At 53.4% G+C, this 14669-nt stretch overlaps 1 protein-coding gene across 47 annotated transcripts in view; it reads left to right on the forward strand.

Annotated features, from left to right (window-relative positions):
* MAP4K4 (mitogen-activated protein kinase kinase kinase kinase 4) overlaps positions 1-14669 on the forward strand; it is a 185270-nt gene that overhangs the window by 97754 nt on the left and 72847 nt on the right. The window contains exon 1 of one of the 47 annotated variants that reach the window (XM_079792858.1): positions 7287-7805. The exons of the other annotated variants lie outside the window; for them this stretch is intronic. The gene's annotated coding sequence lies outside the window, so the exon portion shown is untranslated. Of the gene's footprint in view, positions 1-7286; positions 7806-14669 lie in introns of those variants that run through there. 47 annotated transcript variants of the gene reach the window in all.

Genomic DNA, 14669 nt, shown 5'->3' on the forward strand with positions numbered 1-14669 from the left:
TCCAGGGAGAGCAGTCTCTGGCCTTGGGACCGCTCTGAACTGTGCCGTTATCACCTTGCTGCTCAGCATCTCTGCCCGGCTGTCTGACAGCCCAAATTCAGCATGTCTCCCTGAGTCCCTGGTCTCCCTCATACACCTGTTTCATCGGCAGTTTTGCCCTTCTTCAGTTGGTGGCCGCTCTAGCCTTCTGTTTGCTCAGGCCACAAAGCCTTGAGTCCTCCATGACCACCCTCTGTCGCATACCACTCATCTCACCTGTTAGGAAATCCTGTTGGTGCTATTTTTGAACAATACCCAGTTTGTGTCAAAATAACTTGGCCTGTGGTGGATGGTGGGAGGGCGTAGGCCACAAGTTAGTAACTGTTAAAATCTAGACTTAGGTACAAGAGGGTTGGATACACTGTTTTGTCTGCTTCTGTGTGTTTGAAATTCATAACAAATTATAACAAGTCTGTGAGTGTAAGAAAATGTCACACACATGAATCTGACCCCTTTTTGCCACAGCCTCTACCACCCCCATCGCTCATGTCTTGCCTGGATTCTGCGTAGCTCCAAGCACGCCTTCTTCCGCGCATGGTCACCAGTGTCTTCTCTGGGCAGCAGCCTCGTGATCTTTTTTGAAACAAAGTCAGATCAGAATCCTCTACTTAGCTCCGAGTCTGAGCTTCGGTTCTTACAGTGGCCTGCGCGCCCCACTTGATTGGCCTCTCCCTCAGTCTCCCTCAGCCCTCCTCTCCTGCTGCCTGCTCCCCATCCACCCACAGGGCCTCTCCCTGTCCTACTGCTCCAGGGCGCTCCCTCCTGAGGGCCCGTCCCTCGCTGCCTGTACCTTCCAGGAACGCGAGTCCCTCCTGACGGCTCTGGCTGCTCCTAGCCCTCATGCCTTGACACAGTGAATTGCAGCCTCCTGCTCCCGGTGCCCTTACCCTGTCCTACGTTTACCATTTTCCATTCCTAAACTATGCTCTATACCTGCGTTCACCTGCCCCTCCCATTGCTCCACTCCTCCCCTCACCCCCAGCGCATGAACTCCCTGGTGACGGGGATCTTCGTTCTCGGCCAAGCACCAGTGCCTCGACTGCAGCGGCACTCCCGGGCTCGGGGAGTGAGGGCCAGTGGCATCCCGGAAGACAAGGCGATGCCCCTTCTTCGTTCTCTACATGCAAAGGCCCGAAGCTCAGACAACTTAAATGTGGCTGATGGATGGTTTTGCATGTGCATGTACGTTTGTTCATGAAACTATCTGAAAGTTAAACTTTTAAAAATTATATGTTCTTACTAGAAGCCCGGTGCACGAAATTCGTGCACAGCGGGGGGTTGTCCCTCAGCCCAGCCTGTACCCTCTCCAATCTGGGACATCCCTCTCACAATCCAGGACTGCTGGCTCCCAACTGCTTGCCTGCCTGCCTTCCTGATTGCCCCTAACCGCTTCTGCCTGCCAGCCTGATCACCCCCTAACCACTCCCCTGCCAGCCTGGTTGATGCTTAACTGCTCCCCTGCCAGCCTGTTTGCCCCCAACTTCCCTCCTCTGCCGGCCTGGTCACCCCTAACTGCCCTCTCCTGCAGGGTTGATCACCTCCAACTTCCCTCCTCTGCCGGCCTGGTCACCCCTAACTGCCCTCTCCTGCAGAGTTGATCACCTCCAACTGCCCTCCCTTGCAAGCCTGGTCCCTCTCAACTGCCCTCCCTTGCAGGCCAGGTGCCTCCCAACTGCCCTCCCCTGCTGGCCATCTTGTGGTGGCCATCTTGTGTCCACATGGGGGCAGGATCTTTGACCACATGGGGGCAGCTATATTATGTGTTGCAGTGATGATCAATCTGCATATTACTCTTTTATTAGATAAGATAGAGGCCTGGTGCACGGGTGGGGGCCAGCTGGTTTGTCCTGAAGGGTGTCCTGGATCAGGGTGGGGCTCCCTTGGGGCGTGGGGAGGCCTGAGCGAGGGGCCTGTGGTGGTTTGCAGGCCGGCCACGCCCCCTGGCAACCCAAGCAGAGGCCCTGGTATCTGGGATTTATTTTCCTTCTACAATTGAAACTTTGTAGCCTGGAGCGGAGCCAAGCCTGCTGTTCCCTCCGGGGCGGCAGCCATTTCTGTGGCAGTTAATTCACCTTCTACAATTGAAACTTTGTAGCCTTAAGCGGGTGAGCCCGGCCAGGGTGTGTGGAAAGCTTTGCTTCCCCTGTTGCTGCTGGCAACCCTGGCCTGCTCTCTCAAGCTCCATTCTGCCGCCATTTGTTTGAATTTGTTTACCTTCTATAATTGAAACTTTGTAGTTTGAGTGGAGGCTTAGGCCTGCAACGGATATGGGAAAGCTTGGCTTGCTCTGTTACCTGGGAAACCTTGCTCTCTGTGGCTGTAGCCATCTTGGTTTGGGTTAATTTGCATACTCGCCCTGATTGGCTGGTGGGCGTGGCTTGGCTGGTGGGCGTGGCTTATGTAGCAGAGTGATGGTTAATTTGCATATTACCATTTTATTAGAGAAGATTGATTTTTTAGAGGAGAGGAAGGGAGAGGAGATAGAGAGATAGAAACATCGATGAGAGAGGAACATCATCCATCGGCTGCCTCCTGCACACCCCACACTGGAGATTGAGCCCACAAACTGGGCATGTGCTCTACTGGAAATCGAACCAGTGACTTCTTGGTTCATGGGTTGATGCTCAACCACTGAGGCACACTGGCTATGCAGAAAAGTAAACTTTTAGTCTTTTAGTTATATCTGATGAGATGTGATAAAGTGGTGAATCGGAGCAGCTGGAAGGACAGGCCTCAAATGTCCTGTGCCCATTCCACTGGAACTGCACCTTTTAAAATGGTGAAGCCTTTCTAGGACCCGAGTACAGACTCCGGCTCAACTAAACTGCCCATAGAGGAAACGTCCTGAAATTGCTTCTTTGATTAGTTTCTCAATGTCCAGTGAAAGTCTATGCTAAGAACATACACAATATCTTAAGTTTATATGCCAGCGGAAGAGCTTTAGAATAAAAGCTTTAATTCTTTACTTGGAGGACCGCGGCCCCCACCCATGCGCATCATAGCCTGCGAAGGCAGTGAGAAACATCTGGCGCTGCCTTTGTAGCAACCTGTAGAAGAGAGGGCTGCGTGCTGAGGGCTCGACCTGAAGCCGGGGAGAGGAGCAGCTGTTGATGGACTAGGTTTCTGGCTCCCACCTGTGCAGTACTGGGGGCGCATGGCGCTTCGGCGTGGGAGGCTCAGCTCCTGCAGGGCAGAAGCCCGGCCTCTGGCCAGAGCACAGGCCGAGGGTGGCCCTCTTCCTGTCCCCACTGTGCCCCACATCTCGGCTGGGGCACAGACTGGACTCTGTCCCCTAGAGCAGCGGTTTCAACCGTGTGCCCAGAGAATGTTCAGAACTTACCCTTCCTGACTGTCCAGTCAGGGGCACCGATCATTTCCCTTAGATTGTCAAATAAAAAAATGACAACAGCTAACACAACAATAGCTGTTGGTGTCAATGAATCAAAATTATACCTATTTTTTTTGTCAGATCAGCAAATATATATATTTTTGGTGTGCCACAGAATTTTAGTAATTAGTTTATGTGCCATGAGATGAGAAAGGTGGAAAATCGCTGCCCCAGATTTAACGCTACATGCTAACACGGCAAGACGAAGCCCAGTCATTACCACCGTATTCTGCCCCAAAGCTCCTGTTTGCTTTAATCATCCACTCTACAGATTTACCGTGTCCCTTTGAACCTTGGGCATTATATGTAGTTTAGTACGCGGTCGCCAGCTGGTGGTCCGTGAGGTCCGAAAGGTTGGTGAGCGCCGGTTTAGTATGTGTTTGAGGTCTGAAATGAACTCCGGAATCATTAGTGTCGAGGTTTTATTTAAAACTGTGATGAGGTGAAGGGAGTGGACCCCTGGTCTCCGCTCTGCCGGTGCGGCCTGGCTGGATGGGCACCTGCCTGCGGGGCGGCCCTGCCTGCCCCCTGGGCCCGCTGGTCACCATGTCCAGGGCCTTTTTCCTGGCCGGGAGCCGGAGCCGGGCCAGTCCTCCTTTGCCTGTCTTTTGTCATGTGCACACACCGTCGGGCAGTTCGTCCTTCTCCATCCCCAGGCTGGGCAGGGAGCTGGCAGTCCCGGGAGAAGCGTCTCGGTGGTATGTGCTGGCCTTTGTACAGAAAGTAAAACATGCATACAGAAGTGCATGCATTATAAGTTAGGGAAATTTCACAAAGTGAACACCCTCCACTTACGAACCAGCTGTTAGATCAAGAAGCCCTGGTGCCTCTCCCAGCCACCCCCTCTCCCCCCGCCCCGTCCCTCCGTCCTGGTTTCCGGCGCCATGGCTGCTTTTTACTTGTGTTTGTGCCTGGTGTGAGTGTTGGAGTGGAGCATGGGAGACTCTTCTGTCTGGCTTCTTTCACTTCACGTTGTTTGGAGATTCGTTCACGTTGCGGCATGTGGGAGTCGTTTGTTTCTTCTCGTTGCTTTCAGTATGTGGTTGCGTGACCTCTGAGGGAACGCATCTCTCCTGTGGGGTGCAGAGCTGCCAGGCACCTTCTCGCGCATAGTAGGTGCTGGATTGAATTGTTGTTGACCTGGTGTAGGAACTTTGCCGTTAATGAATACAAGATGCTGAGATGTGTGCTATAGGGAAAACTGCCACCTCTTTATTTCTCGTGTTTAGATTCACTGCTTTTCTGATTTACGTTTATGTGCTCAGCTGCAAGAGTCAGGAGAAGGAGGAGGTGAGGTTGCAGACTTTCGGTGACTAGAAGTGAAGGGTCACGCAGCGGCCTCTCTCGGAACTGCCATCTGCCTTGGCAGTGGTGTCCACTCTGTTGGGTTGTCCTCCCGTTTGTGAGGCTGGTTAACTTTTCTACTGACCCTGCTGTTCTTACAGCAGGTGCCCTCCCATCCACTCCTCCCCCACCCCTGCCTGGCCCCGCCCTTCTGCCCTTAAGGCATGGGAGTTTGGGGTGAAATCCTCCTATATAATAAAAGGGTAATATGCAAATAGACCGAACGGCAGAACCAAACAACCAATCAAAGCGTAATACGCTAATGATATGCTAAAGTGCTCAACCACTTGCTATGACATGTACTGACCACCAGGGGGTAGACAGTCAACTGGTTGACCAGTTGCTATGATGTGCACTGACCACCAGGGGGCAGATGCTTTGGTAGGTTAGCTTGCTGCTGGGGTCTGGCTGATCAGGACTGAGCGAGATGGGCCAGACACACCCTGGAGCCCTCCCTCAGTCCGTCCCTGGCCCGATTGTGCACCAGTGGGGTCCCTTAGCCTGGCCTATGCCCTCTCACAATCCAGGACCCCTCAAGGGATGTTGGAGAGCCGTTTCAGCCCGATCCCACAGGCCACTCCCCTGGGGAGGGCTCCAGATGCAGGGCTCATGGCTCGTGAGCACTGCTGCGGCAGCACGAGCCTCTCCCGATCGGGACGGATTGGGCACGAGCCCGCGGCAGGTACGGTGGGGCCGGGATGAGCAGGAGCAGCAGGTGGGAGCTGCAGGCAGCATTGGACTGTGGGTTTCAGCCCGATCACTGCAGGCCACCCAGAGGGACCCCACCCATGCATGAATTCGTGCACCGGGCCTCTAGTAAAGAAATAAAGATAGGGAGATGGAACCAAACAAATGAAATTCCAAGCAAGCTTGTGTCCTTGGCCCCCTAACCCTCACACATCTTCAGGTGGGAACGCCCTCAGGGTCTGCGCATTCTCCTTTCTGAAGACAAGGATGTTTATAAAACAACAGTTTTCAGTGTGACATTCTGTCATAACTGAGAGAAGAGCAGTAACTGGTAACTTAGGTGTGGAACATGTTTTGTGGTATTTCCTGAGGATGCATCACCTTCCCGTGAGTCCTGGGTGAGCCCTCCTCCCGGAGGCCTCTGTCCTTCCAGGGTGCCTGAAGGTGCTGAGTTCCCCTGAGGCTGGCCCTGAGGGTCCCTGGTTATTTGTTCTCCTTCAGTTGTTTAGAAAGAAGAACCACACCATTTACTTGGGGAGTAACTGCAGCTGTTTGTTCAGAAGGGAGAGGATGAGGAGACGTGAGATAGAGTGATGGACATGGAACTGCAGAGGGAGCGCCTCTGTCTGGCTGCGCTGCTTGGACCCACCTCCTGTGTGGGGTGTGCGCCTTCTCACCGCCTCCCGCCCCTCCCCTTGCCTGCATGGCCCTCCCTTATGAGAGTTGAGTAGACTAGTGCTGTGTCTTGCTGTGCTTGTGGGGTGTGTTATAATGAATGATAGCATGGCTCACAGGGCATGGGGGGGAGGGTGGGTGAGGGGGTAGTCCAAAGGCAGAAGGGACAAGAGGGTGGGCAACATTTGTGATCCAAGATGCTTCTTCACGGGGAAATCCAACAAAGTAAGTTATTATTTTCTTCAAGAAAAGCCCCTGCCTTGCTAGTGACACCAGTTCCAGCATTTTCCTGGGTTTCTTTTCCCCAGTAGGAGAGTGGGGAGCAGATCCCATTTCTGCTGACTTTGGGAGAGGGGCTGGGTACTGTGTGGTGTGGGCCTGTCGGGGCTTGTGGCCTGGGAGCTGGGAGAGCGAGGGGTTCTGGCTTCCTGAGGTGCTGTGGACCCAGCCCTCCAGGTTCTGGTAGGTCCTCACCGACATGCTGCAGCAAAGCAGGGTGCCACCCATGGTGAGGCAGGGGTCCCTTAACTGTTCGCCTCATCTCACCTGGAAGTCCAGGTCTTTCAGGCCTTTGGATTTCACTGGTTAGCTCGCTTATCTGAGTGGTAAGCAAAATTAAAATTTGTTCTCTTCTTCTCCCAAGAAAGCTTTAGTGCACTTACAATGGTGAATTTTATGGTCTAAAAATTATCCTATATAATAAAAGCCTAATATGCTAAGTGTCTGGTCGTCTGTTCAACCAATCAAAGCATAATATGCTAATGATATGCTGAGGCCGCTCAACCGCTCACTATGATGTGCACTGACCACCAGGGGGCAGACGCTCCAACCAGTAGGTTAGCTTACTGCTGGGATCTGGCCAATCGGGATTGAGCATGACGGGCCGGACACGCCCTGGAGCCCTCCTGCAGTCCCTCCCCGGCCCTGATCATGCACCGGTGGGGTCCGTTGGCCTGGCCTGCACCCTCTTGCAATCCAGGACCCCTCGGGGGATGTCGGAGGGCCGGATCCCACAGACCAGGCCAAGGGACCCCACCGGTGCATGAATTCGTGCACTGGGCCTCTGGTAGTTTAATAAAGCAGTTGAGAAACAAGTTTAAATGACTTCTACCGTGGGGTGTTTTTTTTTTTGTTTTTTTTTTTTTTTCTGTTTATAAAAGGGAGATGTTTTAGGTAGAAAAATATGGAAATAAAGCTTTTCATAATGTCATCTTGGCTTAATTACTTTTAACATGTTAATGTATGTTTTTGTAGTTTTATATTAGAGATCTATATATGCATATACGTGTGACAGGGTAGCCTTTTCTCTGACATTAAAGGTAATGTACTCATCTAGAAAATTGGAGATGGAAAAATGTTTTTGCAATGCCCCACCCCTCACCCCACACCCTAATAACTGTCGTTGACTTTTTGGTGTGTGTTCGTCTTTTGTGGATTAAAGCTATTGTTGATTATTCAAGAACTCCCAGTTGAACATGTGTGTTTACCTGTGTGACTACATTTAGTTTAAAAATACTTTTGTATTTATTCTAGGAAGATGGATTTCTCCGCCTTGTCTAGTCTGACACCTCGCAGCCTCTGAGCTCCTTGGTGGTGCCCCGGACCTCTCTGTCCCCTGCTCTGTTTGCACATGTGGCCTTGGGTTCAAGTCGGCTGCAGAGCAGGCCGTTGAGTGAGTTCGTAGTGCTGTGGGACTGACTAGAAGCGCTTTCTGTTTTAGTTGGTTTTTGTGTTTGGTTTTCCAGTTGGCCCATAGGATCTTGAAAGGTGGGCATTCATCACCAGTGTACACCATGGTTACTTCATCAGTAAGTCTTCCTGGATAGGTGCTCCTTAAATGACAAGGTGTTTGTTATTATCTTTATGATTTTAATAAAGAACACTGAAGTTAGGGAAGCAAAATATGCTTACACAAAGCCTGACGACCTTGAAATGTATGTGCTATGCGAAACCTCTTTGGTAGATTCTGTATTCTACTGATACTTGACTTCAGTCTTCCATCAGTTCATAATTGCGGTGGTTTAGTCCTAGTATTTGCTTATCTATCATCTCCAGCATCCATGGCGGCATTGCTGCGGGAGGGAGCTAGACTGCCAGCTGCTCTCTGAGCTGCACTGGGACGTCACGTCTGATGGGCAGACACAGCTGGGCGTGGCCGCACCAGCCCCCAAATCATCTGGTCTGAGAATGACGTTTTCTTCTCCAGTAACGATGAAAACGATTTTTAAAAAATATATATTTTATTGATTTTTTTTACAGAGAGGAAGGGAGAGGGATAGAGAGTTAGAAACATCGATTCAGCTGCCTCCTGCACACACCCAACTGGGGATGCGCCCGCAACCAAGGTGTACATGCCCCTGACCAGAATCGAACCTGGGACCCCTCAGTCAGCAGGCCGACGCTCTATCCACTTAGCCAAACCGGTCTGGGCAGATGAAAACGATTTTGTATGTAATGAAATCATGCCAAGTATACTTCCTCGATAGAGAAGATACAGCCATTCAGGAGCTAGGATGTGTTCTGTGCAGACCTGAAGATCTCGATGAGTTAAAAGTACCTGTAACCCACTTAGTCCAGGGCCTGTGGTACTTGCTCCTTTCTTCATCGGAGTCTATCAGGTAGCCATTTGGTCTAGCAGGTAGCATAGCCAGCACTGCAGACTTTGGCCAGACAATCCGAGTGAGTTAGTGTGAGTCACATCTCACCAGGATCACTGTATCTCAGATGCATTTCTTAGCAGTTCCTGTACATTTTTAGAGGGAAGATTTCATGGTACCACTGGGGTTTTTCTTTATGTCGATATTCACTGTGTGTGCTCTGGCCTAGTATGTTTATGTTAGATGGTATGAACTCGTACATGCTGTAATCTGTACACAGTCTGCAGGCCTTCGCCCTCCTCGGCGCTGGCACTGGCACTGCTGGGGAAGTATTCTCTGATGGACACTGTTTTTATAATAACTGAAAAAGTTCAAAATACCACTTAAAACACAAAGGTCTCCAGAATGTATTTATTATATCTAAGACTAGAGGCCCGGTACATGAAATTTGTGCACGGGGGTGTGTGTCCCTCAGCCCAGCCTGCACCCTCTCCAATCTGGGACCCCTTGAGGGATGTCCCGGTAGGATCGGGCCTAAACAGGCAGTTGGACATCCCTCTCACAATCCAGGACTGTTGGCTCCCAACTGCTCGCCTGCCTGCCTTCCTGATTGCCCCTAACCGCTTCTGCCTGCCAGCCTGATCACCCCCTAACCACTCCCCTGCCAGCCTGATTGATGCCCAACTGCTCCCCTGCCAGCCTGATTGCCCCTAACTGCCCTCCCCTGCCGGCCTGGTCACCTCTAACTGCCCTCCCCTGCCATCATGGTCACCCCTAACTGCCCTCCCATGCCGGCCTGGTCGCCCCCAACTGCCCTCCCCTGCAGGCCTGGTCCCCCCCAACTTCCTTCCCTGCCAACCCGGTCACCCCTAACTGCCCTCTTCTGCCAGCCTCATTGCCTAATTGCTCTCCCCTGCTGGTCTGGTCCTCCCTCCCCCAACTGCCCTCCCCTGCAGGCCTGGTCCCCCTCAACTGTTCTCCCCTGCAGGTCTGGTCCCCCCCAACTGCCCTCCCCTGCAGGCCCAGTCACCCACAACTTCCCTCCTCTGCCAGCCTGGTCACCCCTAACTGCCCTCCCCTGCTGGCCTGATCGCCCACAACTGCCCTCCCTTGCAGACCTGGTCTCCCCCAACTGCCCTCCCCTGCTGGCCATCTTGTGGCAGCCATCTTGTGTGTTGGAGTGACAGTCAATTTTCATATTACTCTTTTATTAGATAGGATTTTATGACTTTCCCCCCAAGTAATTAAGGATGTCATTTGTCCTCAGTTAAAATCAACCACTGAGGGGATCTTTGCTCTGAATAGCAAGTACCAAATTAACCGTTTATTTACTCTGGACCCTTAACTCCACAGGCATTTCTCTTCCTTTCTTCTGAGGCTTTCTTTGTAAGGATTGTGAGCCTTAGGAACCTTACCTTTAAACTCAGTTCCCCCATTCTGTGCCTTAGCTTAGTCAGAGAGGCCAGTCCAGCTACCTATCCAATCCTGCAGCCAGGAGCTCCTGTGCCCCCTTCAGCCCACACCTCAGGGCAGGAGGAGACCAGCTACTGAATGTGCAGGGAGTGCAGACCCTGCTCTGTGATTGGGCACCATTGATGGAGTCAGACGGGAGGGACCCCGTTTACACTGAGCCTGGCAGGAAAGGGGGTTTTTGGATTTCTCTCACAGATTTGTTTTGTTTTCTTGACACCTTTCTTAGCCTGGGCTCTGAGAATGCGCAGGGAGATTTGGTGGCCTGGAGCGTCCTGCTTCATGCTGCATCCTGCGGCTCCTCTAGTCTGGATCTCCCTGAGGCTGCTGTCCCCGGCCCCTGGGAACCAGCTGGTGTCCTTTCCTGACTGTCACTAGCGGCCCTGCCCGGGCCCTGTCCCTGCCCGCGCCCTGTCCCTGCCCGCGCCCTGCCCCTGCCCGCGCCCTGTCCCTGCCCGCGCCCTGTCCCTGCTCGCGCCCTGTCCCTGCTTGCTCTCTTCCCAGTGCTCGCATGCTGAGTCTGTTAAGAAGTGGGCAGATGGGATGCATGTGTACCAGTGGATAGGCATACCCAAGGGCGTGGCTCTTCTGAAAAGGCTGTCCAGAAAGGTGATGGCGCCACCGCACCTCATTGTTGGGTCACAGCAGGTGGAGTTGGTGGCTGGACTGCTGGTGGCCGTGGAGGAATTGGCGGTCTCCGGCAGGGGAGTGTCCTTTGTGCCTGTGGGCTTGCGGTGGTGAGTGGCCTTTCAGGCTCCTCACCGGAGAAGTGCTCTGTTTGAACAGATAACTGCCTGGTTTGCAGTGTGGTGTCTGTGAGTCTGTTTCCTCGTGGAGCGGAGACCATTGGAGGCAGTGACCCTGTCTGGTGGTCCTGGTGGGGTGAATTACTTGTCTCTGTTCCTTTTTGCATTCCTCTCCAGGAAGATGTCAGCCCCTCATCCCTGGAGGGTAGCCTGGGGTAGTTTGTGTTTCCTTTTTCATTAAGGGGTTCAGTTGTAGAACAGTTATTTTGTGGTGGCCAGGCTGACTCAGGAGGCTCCCCACAAACTCACCCTGTGTTTTGCTTTACAGTCCTTCAGATGCAGGGGGGCCGTGTTGTTCTTCAGGGAGTGTCCCGTTTGTTGCCCTACAGAACGGGTGTGTCCAGTCCAAGGCTGCATGCAGCTCTCCCTCCCAGCGCACACACATGCAGCTCTCCCTCCCAGCGCATGCACACAGTGTGGCTGCCTGCATCTCTCCCTCCCAGCACATGCACATGCAGCTCTCCCTCCCAGCGCATGCACACAGTGTGGCTGCCTGCATCTCTCCCTCCCAGCACACGCACATGCAGCTCTCCCTCCCAGCGCGTGCACAGAGTGTGGCTGCCTGCAGCTTTCCCTCCCAGCACACACACACAGTGTGGCCGCATGCAGCTCTCCCTCCCAGCACATGCACACAGTGAGACCGCCTGCAGCTCTCCCTCCCAGCACACACACATGCAGCTCTCCCTCCCAGCGCGTGCACAGAGTGTGGCTGCCTGCAGCTTTCCCTCCCAGCACACACACACAGTGTGGCCGCATGCAGCTCTCCCTCCCAGCACACACACACACAGTGTGGCCGCATGCAGCTCTCCCTCCCAGTGCACACACACAGTGTGGCCGCATGTAGCTCCCCCTCCTAGTGCATGCACACACAGTGTGGCCGCGTGCAGCTCTCCCTCCCAGCACATGCACACAGTGTGACTGCCTGCAGCTCTCCCTTCTAGTGCATGCACACACAGTGTGGCCGCGTGCAGCTCTCCCAGTGTACTCACACAGTGTGGCCACATGCAGCTCTCCCTCCCAGCGCACACACACAGTGTGGCCGTGTGCAGCTCTCCCTACCAGCACACACACAGTGTGGCCGCATGCAGCTCCCCCTCCCAGCGTGCACACACAGTGTGGCCGTGTGCAGCTCTCCCTACCAGCACACACACAGTGTGGCCGCGTGCAGCTCTCCCTACCAGCACACACACACAGTGTGGCCGCATGCAGCTCCCCCTCCCAGTGTGCACACACAGTGTGGCCGCGTGCAGCTCTCCCTACCAGCACACACACACAGTGTGACCGTGTGCAGCTCTCCCTACCAGCACACACACACAGTGTGGCCGCATGCAGCTCTCCCAGCGCGCACACACAGTGTGGCCACGTGCAGCTCTCCCTACCAGCACACACACACAGTGTGGCCATGTGCAGCTCTCCCTCCCAGTGCACACACACAGTGTGCCCGTGTGCAGCTCTCCCTCCTAGTGCATGCACACCTGCAGATGTGTCAGGAGGAGGAAAAGTGGGTTGATGAACATAATCCTTACTGAGCTTTTTTAGGCCAAAATGACTTAGGACAGTTTTGTGAAACTGTAGCAGGCCACCCTGAAGTTCATATAAAGTGATGACCAACAAAAAGCTTGCTAAGCTCTCGTCTTTCTGATGACCTGAATGAAAGAGAAGCCGACCCTTTGCGTTCAGTTGCTGCTGCAGAGCTCCTTGCTGCTTGTTGGAATGGGTGTGGACTTGCGTCTTCAAAGTTTGTGGGAACCTTGCTCTTGTTGGCCTGTTTAAATGGTATAACATCACTCCTGTTACTGCCTTATGCTCTAAGATTAAAGATTTCTTTTCTGTAAAACACTTTGTTCCTGCGTGCAATTAATTCACATTTTGAAGTCACATTGATCAGGAAGTTCATCTTCTGATCAACTGCACGTATCTCTTAGCACCGGCAGTCGTAGGCATTGTGTTCAGAACACGTCTCAGGATGACAGTGCTGCCAAGTCGCGCAGCCGCCTCGATGTGTGCCCTGACGGGCCCCGCCCCTCGCAGCTTGGGAATTGAGAAGGTGACGACCAGTCTCCGCAGTGAGCCAGCGCGCTTCTGGCTGAATCTGGTTTCAAAGCCCAGGTCGTCGGTTCCTCCCAGTCTTCTGGTGTCTGGGTTTGGGGCATCTTCACATTTTCTCACGAGGAGCCCTGCAGCGTGTCTCCGCGCCCCGTGCAGCTCAGCACACTGCTCATCTCTGGCGGCGGACCGGCACTGGCAACAGCAGGCAGGCAGGTGACGCTGGTACAGCTCTCCCTCCCAGCGCACGCACACAGTGAGACCGCCTGCAGCTCTCCCTTCTAGTGCATGCACACAGTGTGGCCGCGTGCAGCTCTCCCTTCTAGTGCATGCACACAGTGTGGCCGCGTGCAGCTCTCCCTCCTAGTGCATGCACACAGTGTGGCCGCATGCAGCTCTCCCTCCCAGCGCATGCACACAGTGTGACCGCCTGCAGCTCTCCCTTCTAGTGCATGCACACAGTGTGGCCACGTGCAGCTCTCGCTCCTAGTGCATGCAGCGTGTGGACCGTTCTGTGGCTGGCTGTTGGTTTAACTGCGCACTGGGAGCCTTGCTTGGCCCTTATTCCGTCCCAGCAGTGAGTCCGTGAGGCCTGCAAAGTGTGCTGTGGATCACCCGCCCACTTACCTCTGCGGAGGGCAATGTCGCCGAGTTCACCAGGTCTGAGCTCACGGGCTGCTTCAGGAATGCTTTGTGTTTAGAATTGTCTCAAATGCTCAGTTTATAAAGCAAAAGGTAATTCTAGCTTTCCTTGGCACCGCGTGGCTGGCATCCCAGAGGTGACGAAGTGTGAGCACGTGGGAGTGGTCTCAGGGGTGCCGAGTCCCGCTTCCCCGTGTGAGCGCGTTGCCGGGCGAGCGTCTTACCCGCACGCTGCCACTGCACTCTGGAGAATGTCGGGAATTGAACTGTCTGGTTCTCTCTCTGCTGCCTGAAGCCATGAGGAACTGGTCACTCCTCCTGGCAGAGTCTCCTGCTTCCCCTGCAGAGGCTTCAGCCTGCTTCCTCCAGGCGCGTGGCATGCGTGTTTCCAGGCGCGTGGCATGCGTGTTTCCAGGCGCGTGGCATGCGTGTTTCCAGGCGCGTGGCATGCGTGTTAGCGCAGCTGTCGTGTGTGAATGTGAACTGCTTCACAACTAAGGGAGGTCCTTTTGCAGACGTGAGATGATCTACAGCGAGGTTAATAATTTGCAACAAAATGGCACTGTACACACATTTAAACAAAGGCTTATTTCCTGTTGCCCTAATTGGTACTGGAGCAAAGTTCTAATAGGTCAGAGGCCCTATTGATTTTGGTTTAACACCACAAGGGAAGATTTATTACTTTTCTCTGAGTGATCATTGTTTGATTTCTTCTTTTTCCTTTTTTCACTCACCTACTGTGTTGTATCATGAAACATACCAGATAATATAAGCAGAAATGAGAGCAGCTTATGAAGGGGAGGAGGGAGGCAGGAAGAGGGAGGGAAGGATTAAGTAAAACTGACACCCAAAATCTCTGCTTGGCCGCTAGTGCTCTCAGGAACTGGAGAGTCACTGCGCTCTGAACGCCGTCCCCGATCACCGCCCTCGCACCTCCCCTGCTCTTTTCCAGCTACAGTCCATAGAGCCGTTACT

Source organism: Cnephaeus nilssonii, assembly GCF_951640355.1.
Source record: "Cnephaeus nilssonii genome assembly, chromosome: 15".
Classification (NCBI taxonomy): domain Eukaryota; kingdom Metazoa; phylum Chordata; class Mammalia; order Chiroptera; family Vespertilionidae; genus Cnephaeus; species Cnephaeus nilssonii.